This window comes from Macadamia integrifolia, unplaced genomic scaffold, assembly GCF_013358625.1.
Source record: "Macadamia integrifolia cultivar HAES 741 unplaced genomic scaffold, SCU_Mint_v3 scaffold_94A, whole genome shotgun sequence".
Lineage (NCBI taxonomy): Eukaryota > Viridiplantae > Streptophyta > Magnoliopsida > Proteales > Proteaceae > Macadamia > Macadamia integrifolia.
Genome location: NW_024870676.1, coordinates 198637 through 218545, shown reverse-complemented (window position 1 = coordinate 218545; position 19909 = coordinate 198637). Strand labels below are relative to the sequence as shown.

At 39.3% G+C, this 19909-nt stretch overlaps 1 protein-coding gene across 4 annotated transcripts in view; it reads right to left on the bottom strand.

The window, feature by feature from the left end:
* Positions 1–19421, bottom strand: part of LOC122071773 (shewanella-like protein phosphatase 2) — a 36518-nt gene extending 17097 nt beyond the window's left edge. For 2 of the 4 annotated variants that reach the window (XM_042636179.1, XM_042636178.1), the window contains exon 1: positions 19074–19421. The gene's annotated coding sequence lies outside the window, so the exon portion shown is untranslated. Of the gene's footprint in view, positions 1–18577; positions 18768–19073 lie in introns of all 4 variants that reach the window. The other 2 variants (XM_042636180.1, XM_042636181.1) reach the window with 2 other exon arrangements.
* Between the last annotated feature and the right edge of the window lie 488 nt (positions 19422–19909).

The window sequence follows — 19909 nt, the reverse complement described above, 5'->3', positions numbered from 1 at the left end:
AAAAAAAAAAAAGAAATCGTAGCTCGAAACGAAGCAGGGAGGGAAAAAAAAAAAATTAACAAACATACATACCTTTTTCGAGGACGTTGAAGAGAGAGTCGCAGGGTCGCGTTCAATCGATCGGTTGAATCACAACGGTTCTCCGACGATTACAGCGGTTTGTAATGGCAGTTGCAGGTCACCGGCCGGTAGAGAGAACGACTGAACGAGAGAAATGGAGGGTTTTAAAAAAACTTTGCATGTTTTATTTCCCCCCACCACCAAACCTTTTTCTTTTTTTTTTTGTTGTTCACTTGAGAGTAAATGATTCCATGTATCTCACATCCTTTAAAAACCTGTACTTCATCAAATGAAAAATTAAGAATCAGAATATAAAAAATAAATAATTAAGTAAAAGTAAACAAAAAAAAAATACACCAAGAGGCGACCAAGGCGACGCCTTTATACCAAAGGCGACCGCCTTTTATACTTCAGCAATGGCGTCCCTCGCCCTGGCCCTAAAAAACCGCTTGGACGCCTAGGCGCCGCCTATGCGACGCCTTGACAACTATGCTTAGAACTTCACAACCAACCGTCAAAATCCTCTCAACTTTGGGGGTTTTTGTACCCTCCCTAGGGACTATCTACACCCAAGAGTGCAACTCAATTGGACTCCTACAGACCTGGCCGCACCTCTCTCTGCCCAGCCATATTGCAGGTGTTTCTCTCTCCTATCGGGTTGGGTTTTGGGCTGGTTTTGCTCCTGTATGGGTATTGTATCCTTGGGGTTTATTTCATGGTCTTTTTTCTTTGTTTCATAGTCTTATTTGTATTGTTTGGGGTTATAAACTGCTGGGGTAGTTTCTTGTAATCTACTCCTGCATTACACCTTCTTATGATGGGCAGATTGATGCTAAAGTCCTATTAGACTGGATTAGACTGATGTACTAGTACTTCGATTTTAATGACACGTTCGAAGAAATTCGCTTCAGTTTTGTTAAAATCAAGCTTACTGGAGCTACCCAAGACTTTTAGACAAAATTAGAGTACTAAGAGACTAATCTCGGACTTGAGCTAGTAACAATTTAGGTCAAAATGTAGGAGAAACTCAAGAGGGAGTTCTTTCCTATCACCAATGGGCTACAATTGTTGAATGGCATGAACACCTTGAAGCAAGGGAAGATGTCTGTGACCGAGTACATGAGTAAGTTTAATGAGTTAAAAATAAAAAAGTCATACTCGTGAGGATATTGAGAAGACACTTTCTAGATTCCTTACTGGAATCAACTCCAACCTCCAGTCACGCATGACACCCCACCTGGTGCAAGATGTTCCTCAAGCCTTTCAGACAACTCTGGAAATAGAATCCTCAATGAGGACCTTTCCTCAAAAGAAGAGCTTCCAGACTAGAGAACCAAATTTCCAATCTAAGGGTAACGATGATTGGCAACGGACCAACATCTTGATTACTTACACCTGCCATTAGGGTAAGAACTATTGTGTTGTCATTGACAACGTTAGTTGCATAAATGTGGTTGACAAAGTGGTGTTGCCAGGATGGGACTCGAACCAAAAGCTTTCCAGACTAGAGAACCAAATTTCCAAAAACCCGCCCAGAGTTCCTCAGGTTTTCCTAGGCCGCCTAACAACCCTGAGCATCAACGTTACAATGACAAAGAAAAGGGTATATTGGGTGTTGCACCCAAAAAGAACGGTCAACAAAAGTGCTTCAAAGGCTAGGGATTTGGGCACTTTTCCAGGGAATGCCCCAATAGAAATCTTTATATGGGAGGACAAAACCATGAAGAATATAACCAGGATAACACTCAAGATAATGTGTATGAGGACCATAGGCCAAATGAGACCATATCTGATGAAGAGGTTGAGGAGGTTCATATCCCCCGACTCAGCGTTGTGTGATGCATTCTCTCACAATCTAAGGTCAACGATAATTGGCAACGGACCAACATCTTGATTACTTACACCTGCCATTAAGGTAAGAACTATTGTGTCGTCATTGACAACGTTAGTTGCATAAATGTGGTTGACAAAGTGTTGTTGCCAGGATGGGACTCAAACCAAAAGCTCACCCAAAACCCTATAAGGTTGCTTGGGTAGATCAGTCTACTATCCTCGTCACATTAAGGCGTTTAGTCCCTTTACACTTCGCAGGGTACGAGGATAGAGTGTTGTGTGATGTCCTAGAGATGGATGTCACTCACATCATCCTTGGTAGACCTTGGTTATATGACCGAGATGTCACCAATTATGGAAGGTCTTAACACTTGTGTCTTTGAATCTAAGGGAAAGAAAATTAAACTAACCCCTAACGCTCCCAAAGAGGCAAAAGCCCTGGAACACAAGGGAAGCACCTCCAAGCAGACCCCCCAAAAGAAGACACTCAGAATTCTGAACCAAACAATAGTTTGAGGGCGAGTGTAGGGAATTGGGGCTCATCAATGCACTAGTTGCCATATAGAGTAATACTGATTTGTTAAGAAAATTTACTAAGGCTCCTAGAGAAATGCAACCCTTGTTGAAGGAATTTGGTCAATTATTTCCCGAGGAACTACCCGATGAGCTACCACCTATGCATGACATTTAGCAGGCCATTGACCTAGTTTCAGATTCCTCTCTACCAAATCTACCTCATTACCGTATGAATCCCAAAGAACATGCCGAGTTTAAACGGAAAGTGGGTGAGTTGCTTCAGAAGGGATTCATTAGGGAGAGTCTTAGCCCATGTGCGGTACCCACCTTGCTTAAGCCAAAGAAGGATGGCACTTGGCGTATGTGCGTCAATAGTAGGTCCATCAACAAGATCACTGTCAAGTATAGGTTCCCTATTCCTAGACTTGATAATATGTTCGATATGATGGCAGGCTCATCGATCTTCTCAAAGATTGATCTTAAAAGTGGGTATCACCAGATTCGGGTTAGACCCGGTGATGAGTTGAAGACAGACTTCAAGAAGAATGATCGCATTTTTGAGTGGTTAGTCATGCCTTTCGGTTTTTCCAACGTGCCTTTATGAGAATAATGAATCATGTGTTACAACCATTCATTAGCAAGTTTCTAGTGGTTTGCTTTGAATGACATCCTCATCTACAATAAAACACCGCCTTCCCATTTGGATCACTTGCATCAAGTTTTCTAGATGCTTCTTCCAGAAAAGCTTTATGCCAATCTCAAGAAATGCACCTTCATAAGTGATTAAGTCATTTTCTTAGGATTTGTTGTGTCAGCACAATGATTATCTGTTGATCCCGATAAAGCGAGGGCAATTGTTGAGTGGCCAGAATCGACCAGTGTCCATGAGGTGAAAAGCTTTCATGGCTTTGCTGCCATTTATAGGAAGTTCATTTACCGGTTTAGTTCCATTATTCCCCTATCACGAATTGCACGAAAAAGGAATTCCAATGGACTAAGAGTGATGTGAAGGCTTTTATCAAGATTAAGAAGTTGATGATGGAGGCCCTAGTCCTATGCCTCCCAGACTTTCCTAAGGTCTTCGAAGTGAGTCGTGATGTATCTGGCGTTGGGATAGGTGGTGTCTAAGGACAAGGACACCTTGTTGCTTATTTTCAATGAGAAGCTTAATGAAGCCAAGCAACGACATTCCACGTATGATAAGGAATATTATGCAGTTGTTCAAGCCCTACGCTACTGGCAACATTACATTCTATCACAAGAGTTCGTGTTGTTCTCTGATCACCAGGCTCTGAGGTACTTGAATGCCCAAAAGAAATTAAATCAGAGATATGCTAAGTGGGTCAAATTCCTCCAAGAGTACACTTTTGTGCTCAAACATCAACCTGTGTTGAGAATACCGCAGCAGATGCATTAAGCCGAGTAAACATGTTCCTCAAGTATCCCACCTACCCTGATTTTAGTGAGTAATTCACTTGAGTGGAGATCTTCCTACCAGCCACTCAGATTATCTCCTGAGGATGGTTTCCTTTTTTAAAGGAAGCAAGTTGTGCATTCCCAGGACCTCACTCTAAGACTTTGTAATCTGGGAATTGCATGTTGGGGGAGTCGCCAGCCATTTCAGTCAAGACAAGACCATCAACCTCGTTGAGGATCAATTTTTTTGGCCTGGTCTAAAGAGGGATGTCGCTAGAGTTGTAAGTTGGTGTAGGATATGCCAAACTACCAAACAAAAGGAAAAGACTATGCTCTTTGTAGGTCGCCTTTCTCTTTCCCTCCGTTCGCGTAACTCTTAATTTCACTCTTTTTTTTCTTGTATTCTTTGTTCCCTTCATTTCTCTTTATTTAATCTTTTCCTTTAACATGGTCATCTATTCATCGACACGTTTTCTTAACCCTCTATCCTAGTGGGCATTGCAAGCACCGAGACGCTTTGCATCACTTACTTGGTTTGGCTACTTATCTCCTTCACTGGAACTTTCCTTTTCTTCATTTATTTTACTTTCTCTTTCTCTCTCAGTTTTGTCAGACTCCTCTTTTCCTTTTCTCGTAACCCGGCTTTGTCCCTTTCTCCTCTTTGTCTTTCCCTCTTTATCCCTTGAGGGGTTTCTACCTTATCCTGACACCCTTTATGGAACCCACCTCTCTACCATCACTTTCACCTCAGCCTACCTTCCGACTCATCGAAACCTTTGTTCATGTTTCTTCCAACCCTCCTTTAAGCTTTCTCCCTAAGAATCAATTATGTAATTCTCTAGCCCGGACCTGTTGGTGTTCTCCCAGTGCCAATCATGTACCTGTTCCCCTTTTTAAACCCTGTCTCGCTTCCCCCATATCCCTCTTTGGTGTGCTTTTTGGCTACCCTAAACCTCACCGCGATCACCTTTGCGATTCCCTTGTTTAGTTGTGGTCCTCTCATGGTGCCTCCTTTGTTTGCTGCTTCGACAAGGGTTTATTCTTTGTGGAGTTCTCTTCTAAGAATGACCGGAATCGTATCATGTCTTCTGCCCCACGGTGGGTTGATAGATCTGTGTCCAGTTAGGGTACTTTGAGTTCGACTCTGAGAGATCTAACCAAGAGTTGGAGATCATCCCAATATGGCTACAAGTCCACAAAATTCCTCATGACTTCTTCACCCGAGAATTTGCTCGAACTGCTGTTTCCTGTGTCGGGCGTGTGCTGGACCTAAACCTCAACCTCACCGAACTTGGTCTCCCCCCTGACTGTGCCAGAGTAAAAATCTCTTTTAGGAAAAAGCGTAACATCATCCTTAGCTCAAGGATACGCAAACCTTCTAGTGAATCAACTGTTGTCAAATTCCTCTATGAGATTTTTTCATTGTGTATAAACTACGGGAAGATAACTCACACCATTCAGTCTTGCCCATCTCTTACGAAGACTAGCAGGTCAGCAAACCGTCAGTGCAATATCTATATTGATGCCATTACTGATCCACTCTTGGTTAAACTCTGTATTGTAACTCCCGCGCTAAATGTGCAGACCTCTCCTCCTCTAAAGAATCTATCTTCAAAATGTTCTAATGCTCTCTTGGATGGCTCCAAGTCATCACCTCCCACCTCTTCTGATTCTGGTCAGGTCTTGAATGCTCCCCCCCCCCCCCCAAAACACTTGTGTGACGAAGGATAGTTCCCTTCCTGGAGCTAATCCGTCCTTGGATACTGATCTACTTTCTGAGGGGGCCCAAATGCCTTTTTATCCTCTGACTGGGTAGCTATAGTTTGTTCCTGTTCTCTCAATTCCTACTTTCTGTGTATTTTTTACCATTTTGCTTAGCCTGTGCTCATCTTGGTTTAATCTGGAACTGCGCTATTTCGTGGACAATTTATTCTTAGGTAATACTTCTATTCTCTGTTGTTTCTAGTCTATTTTTTCTGTCTGTCTGTCTAATATCTTATCACTAATCTTATGTTTCTTCCAGTGTTTTACACTTCTATCCATTTAATTTTTTAACCTATTCTTTGCCTCTTCCCACCCCCCCCCTTTTAAGCTTTCATTTAGCCTGCGCTCTTTATCTTGCTCTTTGTTTATCTACTCAGTGCTATATTAGCTGTATTTGGCATTCTACCTAAGCATAGTCTTGTATGCAGAAATTTGGTTCTTTTGCCTTATCTCTCGTTGTGCCGTTACTTTGATTTGAAGTGCTTTTGGTACTGGTTATCTTTACTACACTCCTAATTTTGTAGTGTGATTATACTGCTTCGTGATTCACTATGAAGATCATGCATTGGAATGTTAGTGACCTCAATAGTTCTTTTACTGAAAGATGCATCTCCAGTCATTTTAAAAAACATAACCCAGATGTTATCTTCCTACGTGAAACCAAAATTTCTGATCACTCCACTTTCCGCCTTCCCACTGTTTCAAAAATTTTAATGCTTCCATTTTTATTAATAGTGAGGGAATCAGGGGCAGGAAAGGTGGTGCTTGGTTTCTAATTTCCCGTTCCACCCATGTGGTTCTACATTGCTGCCTCCTTCTTGGCAGCTGAATTCAATCATCCATTCACCTCCAATTGGATCCTGATTGAAATCTATGCTTCCACATCATGTGCCTCATCCTCAAGTAGGGAGGTTGAGCTGAACTCCAGTGTAGACACAGAAGGTGACATATGCATGCAGTAGAGAGACCTCATTGTAGTGCCCACCAGCTAGCACTACATTAAACTGGACAATCCTACGCAACACCTTGAGTGTAGTACTGAAGTTCTTGAACTTGGCCCATCCCCACAACTCACCAGTCAAAGTCAAGCTCATCTCAGTCAAGCCTTCAGCAGTCAGGAAAGCTCTGGACTTGGTCTTAGGAGCACAGCAAACAATTTCACCTGCATTGAAGATGCCGGTGATTGCCCCAAACTCAGCTGTAGTGAAGGGAATGTCTATTCCCCTCACCCTACTCGTGAGATGGTAGTCATCCTCACAAATGTGCTCACCCCTAAGATTATAGTAGAAGTTGCGAACCAATCTCGGGTAGCATTTGCTTCTTGGGTCCAAAAGCACTCCCCAACCCAAGGCTTCGAACCTCCTTTCAATCCCGAAGGAGGGCATTTGAAAGCAAAGAACAGGCTTGCCAGGCTCTGCAAGCTTATCCCCGATTGGGAAATTAACCCAGTAGCGGGAGAAAATACATTTATTTCCCAAACAGGCCCTCGTTAACTTAAGTGGCTATATAAAGAGCTATTCATTTATTTCATAACTACCAAACTTAAGACAAGAGAAGGGAGAAAGAAGAAGGAGAGGAGAAAGGAAGGCAAGGGAAGGGAAGGGAAGGAGGTTTGGAGCAAGGAAAGAGATCATCTCCACTCACCTACATACATCAAAGGTGAGTTCAATCCTCTCTCTCTCTCTCTCTCTCTCTCTCTCTCACCCTAATTTCTCTACCTAAGCTAATTGGGGCAACGCTAACAGAAATCCCCATCTCCCACCTACTTGATTTATAATTAACTTGGGGATTTTGTGTAGGAGACCTAATCAAGCTAGTTTATCTACTCACATTTGAGTATGAAGACCTAACATATGAAAATCCCAAGGTCCCCAACTTAATTCTCCAAATTGTGTAACATAAACCCTAAATTTGGGAATTTGACCAAATCCTCTATAATCTACCACCCTAACTCAACTATAAGTTGGGAAATAGATATAATACACATAGAATAGGGGATTGTGGGTAAATGAAATTGGAGACCAATGCATGAAGCCCCAACCGAATTTCCCAAAGATTGGGTAACCTAAATCCTAAATTGGGGGAGAATGATCAAACCCCTAGAATCTATGTAACCTAGGTTACAAATAACATCATTCCTAAGCTAATTAGTGTATGTAGGTGTCACATGCATGAAATCCAACCCTAAAACTCTAACCCTATGTAAACAAACCTAAAGTGGGTAAACTAAGAGGTATGAGTAGGATCATCACCACAGATGGAATTAGGGGCATACACAATCACTCAGAAGGACCCATGTGACCTGGGGAGCAAATCTAGGCAGACAAATCCCAAATCGGCTCCACTAGTCGATGGTCACCGATGGGTGGACACCAGCCGGTGAGCATCCACCTGTGGATCGTTTGTAGCTTTTTTACCTCCTTTTGAACCTCTCGGGTTCATCAGCCGGTCAGCTCACCCGTGGGTCACCTCCAGCCGGTGAGCATTCACCAGTGAACTATCTGGGACCCAATTCTGACCTCCATTTTGGTTGGCCAGTTGACCCATAGGAAGGCCTCTTCCATACTTGGTCTTTAACCTAAACCCCTCTATTTCCAATGAATAGAGCCGTCAAACGGTGAGGCTACATGGCACAAGGTCATCGATTGTACACAACTCGTACGGACAAGAGGTGAGTGGGTGTTATGTTTTATTTTGAGGATCATTTATATTTGTTTATTTCTGTATATGACAATGAGAATGTGCATTATAAAAACTGCTACTATTTGAGAATTGGAATGTGCATATTGGTGTGTGAATTTGTGATATGGATAGTAGGTGTTGGTGAACTGTGGATAGTGCGTGTCGGTGAACTGAGAGAGATTGTGGTTGTTGTTGTTGTTGGGTGGGGTGTAGTGTGGCCAAGGTTCGAAATCTCATTTCATTTCGGTGTTTCAGTGGGTTCAGAAACTAAAGTTTCATTTCGTTTCAGCAAAATTTCGGCCGAAATGGTGTATTTTGTTTTGTTTGTTTCAGTTGATTGTTTCGGTGGTCAAACAGTCATATTTTGACCTGAAACTTGGTGGGAAATTATTTTAAGGTTAATAAACATGCTTAGAACATAAAAATGCAAAAATATTAGGACATGACATTGTTTTAGAGTTGCACCTTTCTTTGGCAGCAAACGTCGAACTATTCTGAAAATTTTACCTGGTTTTGGAGACAGAACTTTACATTTCCTAAGCTTTGAACATGTAGATCTTGAAGGAGTCCAATGGAAGTCAAAATGTCTAATGATGTGGCTAATTAGAAGCTTGTTGGAGACTTCGAGTGTTTTTCCTTCAAAATATGCAAATGGAACCGAAACCACCGAGACAGGTGAGACAAAGTCAAAATTTCAACCGAAATTTCAACCGAGATATGGTATTTATAACACATAAAATGTACCGAGACAGGCGAGATACCGAAACGATACCGAAATTTCGGCCAAAATACCAAAATTTGGACCGAAATATTGTACAAATATTATTTCGGGCCTTATTTCGTTTCGGCCAAAAAAAAACACCGCAATTCCAAAATTTCGCCGAAAAATTTCGAAGAGATTTCGAACCATGAGTGTGGTCGAGGTAGTTTCTGGTACTGCATGCCCACGGAGTGAGAGAGTTGTGTGGTTATGATTTTGTGGGTGCAATGTGGCCTAGGTAGTTTCCAATATTGCATTCCCAATCATAACTACCTTACTATTGTGACGTGATTTGTTGCATATTAGATTACATCGAGCCAGGAAAACAAACCCGAGTGCAACAACCCCTTGCCAATAAGGGGAAAGGTATTAGCTAATCCCACCCGTCCGACGTGACCAAGGTTGTTTCCGCTGTCAAGACAAACCCTTCGTGGCCGAGGTAGTTTTAGGTGTTGTGGTTTATAGGGATTATTGAAAGGGGCTTACTGGGTACTGAAGTATACATGTAGGGACCGGTACGCTCCTAAGCAACTTGTATCGCTGGGTGACCGATGGAAATTCCGAAACCAGGGATACCACCTATGTTGCAGTAGCACTAAGACCCTATCTAGACTTAGAATTGCTGAATAGGCTTGTGTGATAATAATCCGGATTATGAAATTGCATTCATTTAATCTTGTTGATCATTATTGTTGCAGTCATACTTGTTTGTGATTCCTTACATGTCCACCCCTCACTAGGCCTCGTGGAAGCTCACCCCCATTTGTTATGTGCTTTTTAGATGGTGACCCAGGTATTCCCTCAGAGACTATTGTGGAGGCTCCAGCTCGATGGAGAGGGGCTGTAGGTTAAGGAGTTGGTCAAACACGAACCGGGATGTGTTTGTGAGGACTATGCTTACGGGACACCTTGAGGATGACAGGACTCATTCTTACCTTTTGATTCTTTTGTGCATATACTTGATGTAACCCCGATGGGTTACTTGTAACTATGTTCAGGCAGGATTAGACATTCTTTTGTGTAAATATGGTATATATCAATAGTAGTTCACCAACTGTATTTACCATACTGATTATTAAATACTTGTGGAATTTAGATCATTTTATAACTTGTGATCTTAAAGTACTGAGTTGATGATCTTGGTTAGATTATATGAGATCATGTCCAAGTCACTAGCCTTTAGGTAAGTGAAGGTGGGGTGTGACAATTAAATCAGCATGATCCCCATCCCCCCAACAATTTCTATCCTCATCCCCCTTTTCCCTTGATTTCAACATTAAGTAATCGCATCTCTAGTTAATCAATTTTCTCCACATTGGGTATTGTTGTCCTGTTATTGGTGACTTATTACAGACCAGTATGGTATCTTACTGTTACGAAACATTGAAAGGCATGCATTCAATTTGATACTCTGTTGTCCATGTTCCCACCCCCATATTCCCATTGATATCTTGTTCAGTAGTTACTTTCAGCTGAGGTTTCTTTGTTGATTATTGCTACGTATCATTCTATTTTAATCTTTATGTTTATCATGTATGTTGCTGCCCATCCCTGTTCTCATCCCAATCCTAAACCTTATACCGTGACTACCGTCTAAGTTTAGTCTACCTAGTCAGTCCTTGTAGGAACCCTAGCCTCTAGGTGATCCCCGACATCATACACCTGTTATAGGTTCCCCTCAAACATTATTATCTAAGATGCCCTTGCCACAAGAGGGAGAATGTTCAGGCTCTATAAACAATAATAACATGGGATGAGCTCGTAAGCCCAGTGAGTGTTAAAAAAAAAAAAGTACACCAAGTGCTCATGCAAGGCAAGTATAAGAATTCTCATTATATCATCAAATTTCATAAACACCATTCATCATATGATCCTCTCTATTAAATAAAAACGTAATACATCTCATGGGTTGGAAAATTAGTGATTGTCAAAAGCACAACGTTAAGTGTGGTAAAACATCCCCATCACCGGTTAGGCAACATAATCATCTCCATCGCTGGTTAGGTGAGGAAAAACATCTCCATCGCTGGTTAGCCGAGATAATCATCTCCACCGCTGCTTAGGCCAAGAATATACTATGCACCTCATCTAGTACCTAACCCACTACTGGCAAGGAGTGACAATCACAGGTTTCCTTTTTGTTCCTTAACCTTCCTTTCCTTAATTTGCATTCCAACTATGCACCATATGCCGCTTGACAGACATAAATTCCATATCAACAACAACCAAGCCTTTTCCCCACTGAATGGGGTTAGCTACATGGATCAATCAAAGAAAAAGATAAAAGAAAGAAGAGGGAAAAGTGGAAAGATAAAGAAAATAAATGAAACAAAGGCAATGCAACACCTCCGGGCCATCCCACCTAAACACAGTCGGCAACATGGATCTTTGCCCTCCAAACAGTTCTATTTGATGTCATACTAAGGTCAAGGCCTAGCTTTTGCATGTCTTTCCTTACCAACTCATCAATGGTCATTTTAGATCTACCCCTACCTCTTCTAATACCTTCCCACTGGATCTGATCACTCCTTCATACTGGAGCATCCCAAGGCCTCCTCTGATGGCCATACCACCTTAAGCGACATTCTCGAAACTTGTCTTTAATCGGGACCACTCCCAACCAGAGTTATCAATTCGGCCAAATAATTCGCGAATTATTCGGCCGAACCGAATTTTTCCGAATTTTATCAAAAATTCGGACCGAATCCGAATTAAAAATAAAATTCTTTGAAATTCGCGACTTTTTCAAAAATGAATACAAATCGCGAATAATTCGGACCGAATCCGAATTAAACCGAATTATTCGGTCCATTTAAACATTATTTAAAAAAAAANTTTTTTTTTTCCTTTATTCTTACTCCACTATGGGTCCATGTTCTCTCAACTCCCCTATTCTATCCAGCTCATCCACCAATTGACCTTCAACTCCAACCCCGCCAAAAAAAAAAAAAAAAAAAAAAATCCACCAATTGACCCACCGACCCTCTCGCAAATTCGGTCCACGCAGTCAATCACTTTTAAAAAAGAAAGAAAAAACTATGGTTTCTTCCAACTGGGATGCTATCCATTCCATTTCCATTCACCACTATCCACAGGTCAACTATCCCTCTAGTGCCTAAGCTCTACGTACGTAGCTTCCTAAAGGTCATAAATTGTGGTACATTTTCACTAAAAACATGTGAACCCCAAGCAAGAAACTGGTGTACACTACTAAATTTTTTGAGCGTCTTGAAGACTGGGACAATAAAGATATCAGATTTTCACTTGGCTTTGCAACATTTTGGCTTGTTTGATCCATCTTCAAATTGGTCAATATGAGACGACAAAAGATAACTAATTAAATAAAGTAACAAAATCAATTCCTATAAAGAAAGGAAAAGAAGAAGAGGGGGGAAAAAACTATAATTGAATAAAGTAACAAAATCAAGGAGAGAGAATAAGAGGCAATCAGTAAAAAGATGATAATGAGGGGTAACGGGTAAGTTCAAAGGAGTAATAGAAAATTTTTCATGGGAAAATTACATGATTATTCATTTTTCGGTTTTCTTTATAAAATTACTCACAAAAAGTTTTGGTCAACAAAAATACCCAAAATTAGGTTTGGGTCTACAAAACTACCCACCCAAAGTTTCAGTTAACAAAAATACCAAAAATCAGGTTTGGGTTTACAAAACTACTCAAAATAGTGATTCTTCATCTTTCACATATAATCTTGTATTTTTTTATGACTAAAACTTTGAGTGGGTAGTTTTGTAAGCCCAAACTCAATTTTGGATATTTTTGTTAACTTAAAATGGGCAATTTTGTAAAGAAAAACCTAATTTTGGGTATTTTTGTTAACTTTTGATGGGTACTTTTGTAAAGAGAAACCCAGAAGTGGATAATCATGTAATTTTTCCTTTTTCATTACATTGAAAAGAGTTTTCAAAATTTTATGTCCAATCATTGGTCAAGATTCTCTGACAAAGTTGTTTCGACAGACTAGGTTTTCTTACGATATTCATATTTTATACCCATAAATCTGTTATGTAATATCATCACATGGAGGGACTTTAACGTTTTATTTCTACCACTTTTCTTTATGCTTGTAGTTTCCCCTCTCTCTTCACGCTTTCTCTCTCTCTCTCTCACATACACACCTATACTTTGTCTTCAATGTGAGATTAGGGTTCTAAATCCTAGCATGTGAGAATCAATTCGGTTACTTGAGTTTTCACTCAATCCTCAAATGAGAAAACTTATTTGTTTGCAAAGAAACACATGTTCAAGTGATATATTGCTTTGAAGGTACTGCAATTGTGATATAAAAAGGGTAACCCTAAAACCCAAGTTTTGATTTATGTTGGAATGCCCTAATGCCTATGAGGAATAGCACATGATAGAAATATTGTTGATTTGGTGGGGTAGTACTGCTCATGTTCTCAACCCTGGAATTCACGCTTTCAAAGTGAAAACTTACTCAATCCTCAAATTTTGAATGATTGAGAGCTGATGAAAGCGTGAATCTAATGCCTAGCGCACTAGTGTGTAGTTTTTGTTTGAAGAGCAGGTGTTAAGAGGTTAGTGGATCAACTCCTGACATATGGGAGAGAAAAATGATCAGCTTGACCTCCATAAAAGGAAAAATAACTCTTCTATATATGAATGCTTCCTTGTGTACTCACATTGGCCTTTATTAGGCGCATGTAAGAACTGCACACCCCTACTGTAAATAACATTTCCCCTTAAATTATCATCAAAATCTTTCTTGAGAAAAAATTTTCACAACACAAATGTGCTATTGCCAATTCACAAGGAAAATGAAGCCTGAAAGGTAGTGTAGCCATTGCGCGAATATAGGGGAGGAATGACCATCGCACCCCTCATGAAAGGCTAAAAAATCCCACCCTTATTGATACTTTTATGCATGTTTCCATTGATCTTTGTGTTGGTGCTGGAGCCACACTATTTTTCAGGAGTCCTCTCCCTATTTTGAAATTACTATGCATTCCCTAATTGCGACTTAATGGCCTTGAGTTCAAATCATGGAACAGCTACTTTGTGCAGTACGGAAAAACTGCATATATTATTGCCCCCCCTGGACAATTGTAGGAGCCTTATCCATTAGATATATACCCTAATTGTCTCTTAAGAAATCACCGATGCCTGTCTAGAATGATAGATCTGACTTGATTGTTCAGCTTTATACTGTAGGTTTTCCTAATGATACCCATCTCTCGTTCCTGATCTTAAGCGTGGTCAAAGTCTATAACACCAAGTTTGACCATTACAACTTAATGCAGTGTGACGCACTTCACCTAGACCTCTTAGAGTTTTCTCTTAATTGATGAAAATGCCCCAACTTGGTCCACCCTTTTGTGACCTAATTCTCTCCCCCACCCTGCCCCTCATTTAAAAAGAAAAAAAAACTAATGACTTAATAAAATTATATAAAACGTAACAACTAAGTAAGAACAAAGAAAATAAATTACAAACGACCATGACGGAAAGATATATAGGGATATATACGTGATTCAATAAGATTTCTACATCCATGGTCTGGTGAAAGTATCTTCAATATCAATGAAGAAATAAGGTACTCTACGGGGGTAGCGTAGTGCTGAGCAAAAACTTAGTACGAGCCGTAAATTTGAATGTCTTAAGTTCGACTCCCACTAGGTAAACCTTGGGCCACTCACATAGAATGTTTTGTGCTCTTGTATGGACCCGTGGGACCAGTAGGCCCTGTTTTTAGCAAAAAAAATAAAGAAATAAGGTTACAAAGTGGGCTCTTTCCTTCGCGTCTCTCTCCTGTGAAAGAAATTTTTTACAACCCTAATACATCCAATGTTAGCCTTAAAAGTTTTTCTATGGGCTTTTAATTGCCATTCGGTGACGGTCCACAACTCCATATATTCAAGATTGCCCATAAATGATTAATTCATGCTTTTTCATAACACGACATCAACCCTCAACACATGATCCAAATCCTAGCAGGATTAACCCGGTTGAACCGATCTACCATTAATTAGTGGTCAGTCTCGATTCGACCAGTCGATTAAGATAGAATAAATTAAAGAGCAATTGATCTATCTTGGTCCAAAATTTAGATTTAAGATTTCTTATCCAGTCATTTGATCGGTTCTAAAACTGAAATACAGCCTGATTGATTGAGATTCACTGGGCACAATAAAAAGGAGACGAAATAGAAACCGACTGAACCATGTACCTAACCAATTTTACACTCTTACACGAGATGTAGAGCTAGAACCAAACCAATTGAGACTGTTCTCATAACAGTTTCGTAAGGAAATTGGTGGAGGGATTGATATGGCCTTGGTTTCATCACTTTCCAAGTTGGTTATTAAGGGTGAGTTCTCGTGAGATTCATATTAGAGCAATTGATCTTTGGTCCCAACACTCGAACAAAAGGAATGACCTAGTGCCAGAGTGAAATTAATAAGAAAAAGAATACTCATCGCTGGACAGAGACAATGAAATAGAGTAGAGCGACTTGGAAAAGTTTAGGATGCATTTGGTTGTGTAAATCAAATGGTACATGTATCGAATATAGATGTCAATCTCTTGAGAGACATTCTCTTGAACAATCTTCGTAATTGAAAAACTGTTTGGGTACTTTGAGCCTGTGTAATGATTCTTCCTGAAAAATTATTTGGTTACCATGATTCTGTGTAGTGATTCTTCCTGAAAATCTATTTGATTACCATGATTATGTGTAGTAATTATTCGTGTAAACTGTTTTACTTACAATGAATCTGAGTATGAAGCATTAAACAAGCAAAACAATTGTAATAGTAAAAGTAGATTAGAAAATCTTGTATTCAATTACCTACTAGTTTCTTAGTCTCTTCCAACCATAGTTATCAATTCGGCCGAATAATTCGCGAATTATTCGGCCGAACCGAATTTTAAAGAATTTTATCAAAAATTCGGACCGAATCCGAATTAAAAATAAAATTCTTTAAAATTCGCGACTTTTTCCAAAATGAATATAAATCGAGAATAATTCGGACCGAATCCGAATTAAACCGAATTATTCGGTCCATTTAAACATTATTTAAAAAAAATTAAAAATTAAAAAAAAAAACAATTTAAAAAAAAAAAACCCAATAAGATTTTTTGACCGCTTTTTTACCCGAATCCTTAAATTAATCGTCCGAATTATTCCGAATAATTCTCCGTCCGAATAATTCCCGAATCCGAATTTGCTAACTATGCTCCCAACTCAGCTCTTACCTTGTCATTGCTCACTCTCTCCTAGTTTTGCCACACATCCATCTCAACATTCGCATCTCTGCAACACTCAACTTATCCGTGGTGCGCTTCTTGACTGCCCAACATTCAGCCCCATGCAACATAGCGGTTCTTACGATAGTCATGTAGAACTTTCCTTTAGGCTTGAGAGGAATACATAGATTGCACAACACTCCATATGCACCTCTCCGCTAGAGCTTTAATTACTTCTGCTCATAATACTTAACACATTTCAGGAACACATAGGCTGGTAACTGTATTCCCACTCACTGACAAATGATAAAACTAGGTGTCTCCTCCGCTAGTTTTGGTGATATCTCTAGATATAGGACCTACATAATAACATTCTAGAATCAGGTTACTTTTCTCTAAACTTTTTATCTCATTAGAATTTTAGTAATTATCCCAAGTACTTAGCCTACAACATTTTATGGCCGATACTTAATGGCATGGAAATCCTAATTCACCATGTATACCAGTTTAAGAACTATAATATAAGTTAATAAGTCTAGATATAAATGTACTCCTCTTCAGTTTTCTTAGTCCTTAATAATGTCCTTGATTCATAGCATAGATGCTTACTTGTGATTCTACTATGCTCTATCTTTTATTTCAAATCCAAGTAAGTATACTAGATCCTAGTAAGGTCCTTGTTTTCATTAGCTAGGAGTCCTAGGTATGCTTTCTATTACTTATCAAGTCCCATTGATAGACTACATAACAAGAAGTGAGTTCATCATGGAAGAAATCCCAATCTTTGATACATGTTTATCAAAAGAGCCAAAAATGATGCACACATGCTACCAATTACCTATCTAATAATCACGGTCTTGCTCCCAACAAAATCAATGTAATAGACAAGTCAATCTTTGGACTCTGATAGTGTTCATGAACTGTATAAATGGATTAAGATTTATAAAACAAACATATATCTATGCTGCACAAATAGAAAACTTGCAATTACTATGAATGACATGCACCCATTGTCTATCAATCAAATAGATCCCAAACCATAAATTCTCAAATGTGTAATGATCTAACCAAGATGTACACCCGTACCTATAAAGGCAGCGGGAATGCACTATATATTAAATCCAACACACACAGTAATCAAATTCAACCATTATACTGCAATGAAAAAGAAACAGTAAGTATGAATGAACACCAGGTCTACCATGTTGTGCTGATTTAGATCTGTAAAAGAGAGCACATTGGACTGTTTCCAGAAGACCTATAGACCACCAATACAAAACAGACCGATAAAAACAAAACGCTGCAGCAACATATTCTTCCATGAAAGTGATTTGATTATATGCTATCATAATCATATAACAAAACACTGATGTCTTGAACAAAAAAATCCACCCGACTATTGCACAACCCGATAATTTAAGAGGCTGAAAACAAGGGAACACCAATAGTGGTTGAAACTTTTCAGGTTAGTAAGCACGGCTTGGACGCAGACACCGGCGCCATTGCCATTGCCATCACCATCATCTGTTGTTAGCAGTTATTCTTCCGACTGCTCAGTTTGCGAACGAAATTGGGTTCTGATTTTGGACTGAAATTCATGATTTGGAAGCAACCAGGGAGGCGAATTTGAGCAGAAAACTATATTTTTGAGGTGGGATTTGGTGGGATAGACAGGTTTCTCAAGGGGTGAAAAAGTGAGAGAAGAACCGGCATATTGTTTGGATTTTGAGGCACTGTACACGGAGAAGAATGGAATGATGATGACATGAAAATTTCCTGGCCAATAGATTGAAAAAGTAATGGAGCATAAAACCGGTCTCCCAAACTTACCAAAATGAATTTGCAGCTTCACGCTCGATCTGTAACCATTATCCTTCACAAGCTCGAGGCAAATCGAGTATGAAATTGGTAAACAGTCTTTATCCTATTTTAAGTTAACCCTGTTAGAAATTAGGGGTACGGTCAATATTTTCTCATAAAAGTGGGGCTACACCAATTTAGATTACAAATTAGGGGTGGTACATGGAAATTTCCCTATAAGAAAAGTAGTAACGAATTACTCTCTCATTAGTTCAACACAAGCAAAGTGTTCTGCCTTCTTTCCTTTGTCTTTCAAATTACTTCAACTTGCACCACAAATTTCCTTTCTGCTAACTTGAATTGCTGCATCTTAAATGCACAAAACTTTCAATAAAATAGAAAAACAGAGAAAAAGGGTGAAACCACTTCATCCTCTACTGCTGCATATACCCCAGGTAATTTGTAATTAAACTGTTCACATCATAATTTCTTTCCCACTCCGTGATTCCGAGTGCTTACTTGGCAAAACAGAGCGCCGTATATGATAGAGAGTTGAATAATTTTCTAGGGATCAAAATGAGCTTAATGCAACCCTTACTAATAGCCGCCACCAAGAACCAAGAATCTATAACATCCAAAATCCACACGAAGTTGAAATGAATTTCTCTAAAGTATAAAACTCCAGCCAACGGATGAGCATAGATGCAACCTGCAAACCCATTAAAAGAGAACACCTTGAAAGAAAAATTAAGAGATGGGTTTACATTCTTCATGCACAAACAATTAACTCCTCGAAGAAAAGTTCAACAGCCATCAAACCTATGAGTCTAATTCATGATCGCCATAATTATAACGTACAATATCATATCAAAATATCGATTCAGCAATAACCACCAAAATCACAATCATGTTTCCAAGCTACTCTCCGATGATAAAAAGAAACACCAGTCTAATAATATTTATGACCAACTCTGAAACCCTAAAATCAAGAACAGATTTTGGGAAGAAAATCTACCTTTCGAAGAATGCAACCTACTTCTTCTTCAATCATCTATTACATCTCCAAGCAAAACATCCCAGGATATGAGAGCAGCAGTAGCAATGATTTTGCTTCTCTCCCAAATCGTAATAAGAAATCTCCTTCCTTCTCTCCTTCTTTCCCTGCTTCCCTTACTTTTCTTGTTTCCTCATTCAACCAGCATCAATAAAAGAGAAAGAGATTGGAAACTGAGACCCGTGATGAAATCATGGAATCCAGAGGGAAAGTTGTGGGAGTAAGAAATTGGAAACCAAGTAGAAGAGAAGAGTCGTAACGCGATGTACTACTCTTGCGTAAATTCTTTAGAATTGGAATCTTTTGGGGCAAAGGCTGCGTTTGGTAGTCATTCTGAAAAATATCACTGAATTTTTTCGTTGAACAAAAAAAAAAAATGCATAAAGGGTTGTGTCAATTTGGCTTTATTCGGTTTTTTTGAAACGAAAAAAAAAAAAAAATGCTAGAAACGCAAAATGATAGAATGACGAAACCATGTTGTGTCATTTTTCGATTTCGTTAAAAGAAAAAAATGAACAATTAAGGTAATCGTTCTTGAAACAAGTTCACCAAACACCATTTTTTAATTTCAAAATGGTATTTTGACATAGAAAATGAACATTTTGTTATTTTATAAACGTTGTTTCTTAAACTAAATGACTACCAAAAGTAGACAAAATGGTTTTAAAACTGAGTGTGGAAGGTGGCATCAAGCTCCTAATACTTATTGGGAAAAAAAATAACTCCTAATTCTGATTCTGCCATGGTGGCCCCACCAAACAACCAAATTCAAAGTGTTTAATGAAAAAAAAGACTCA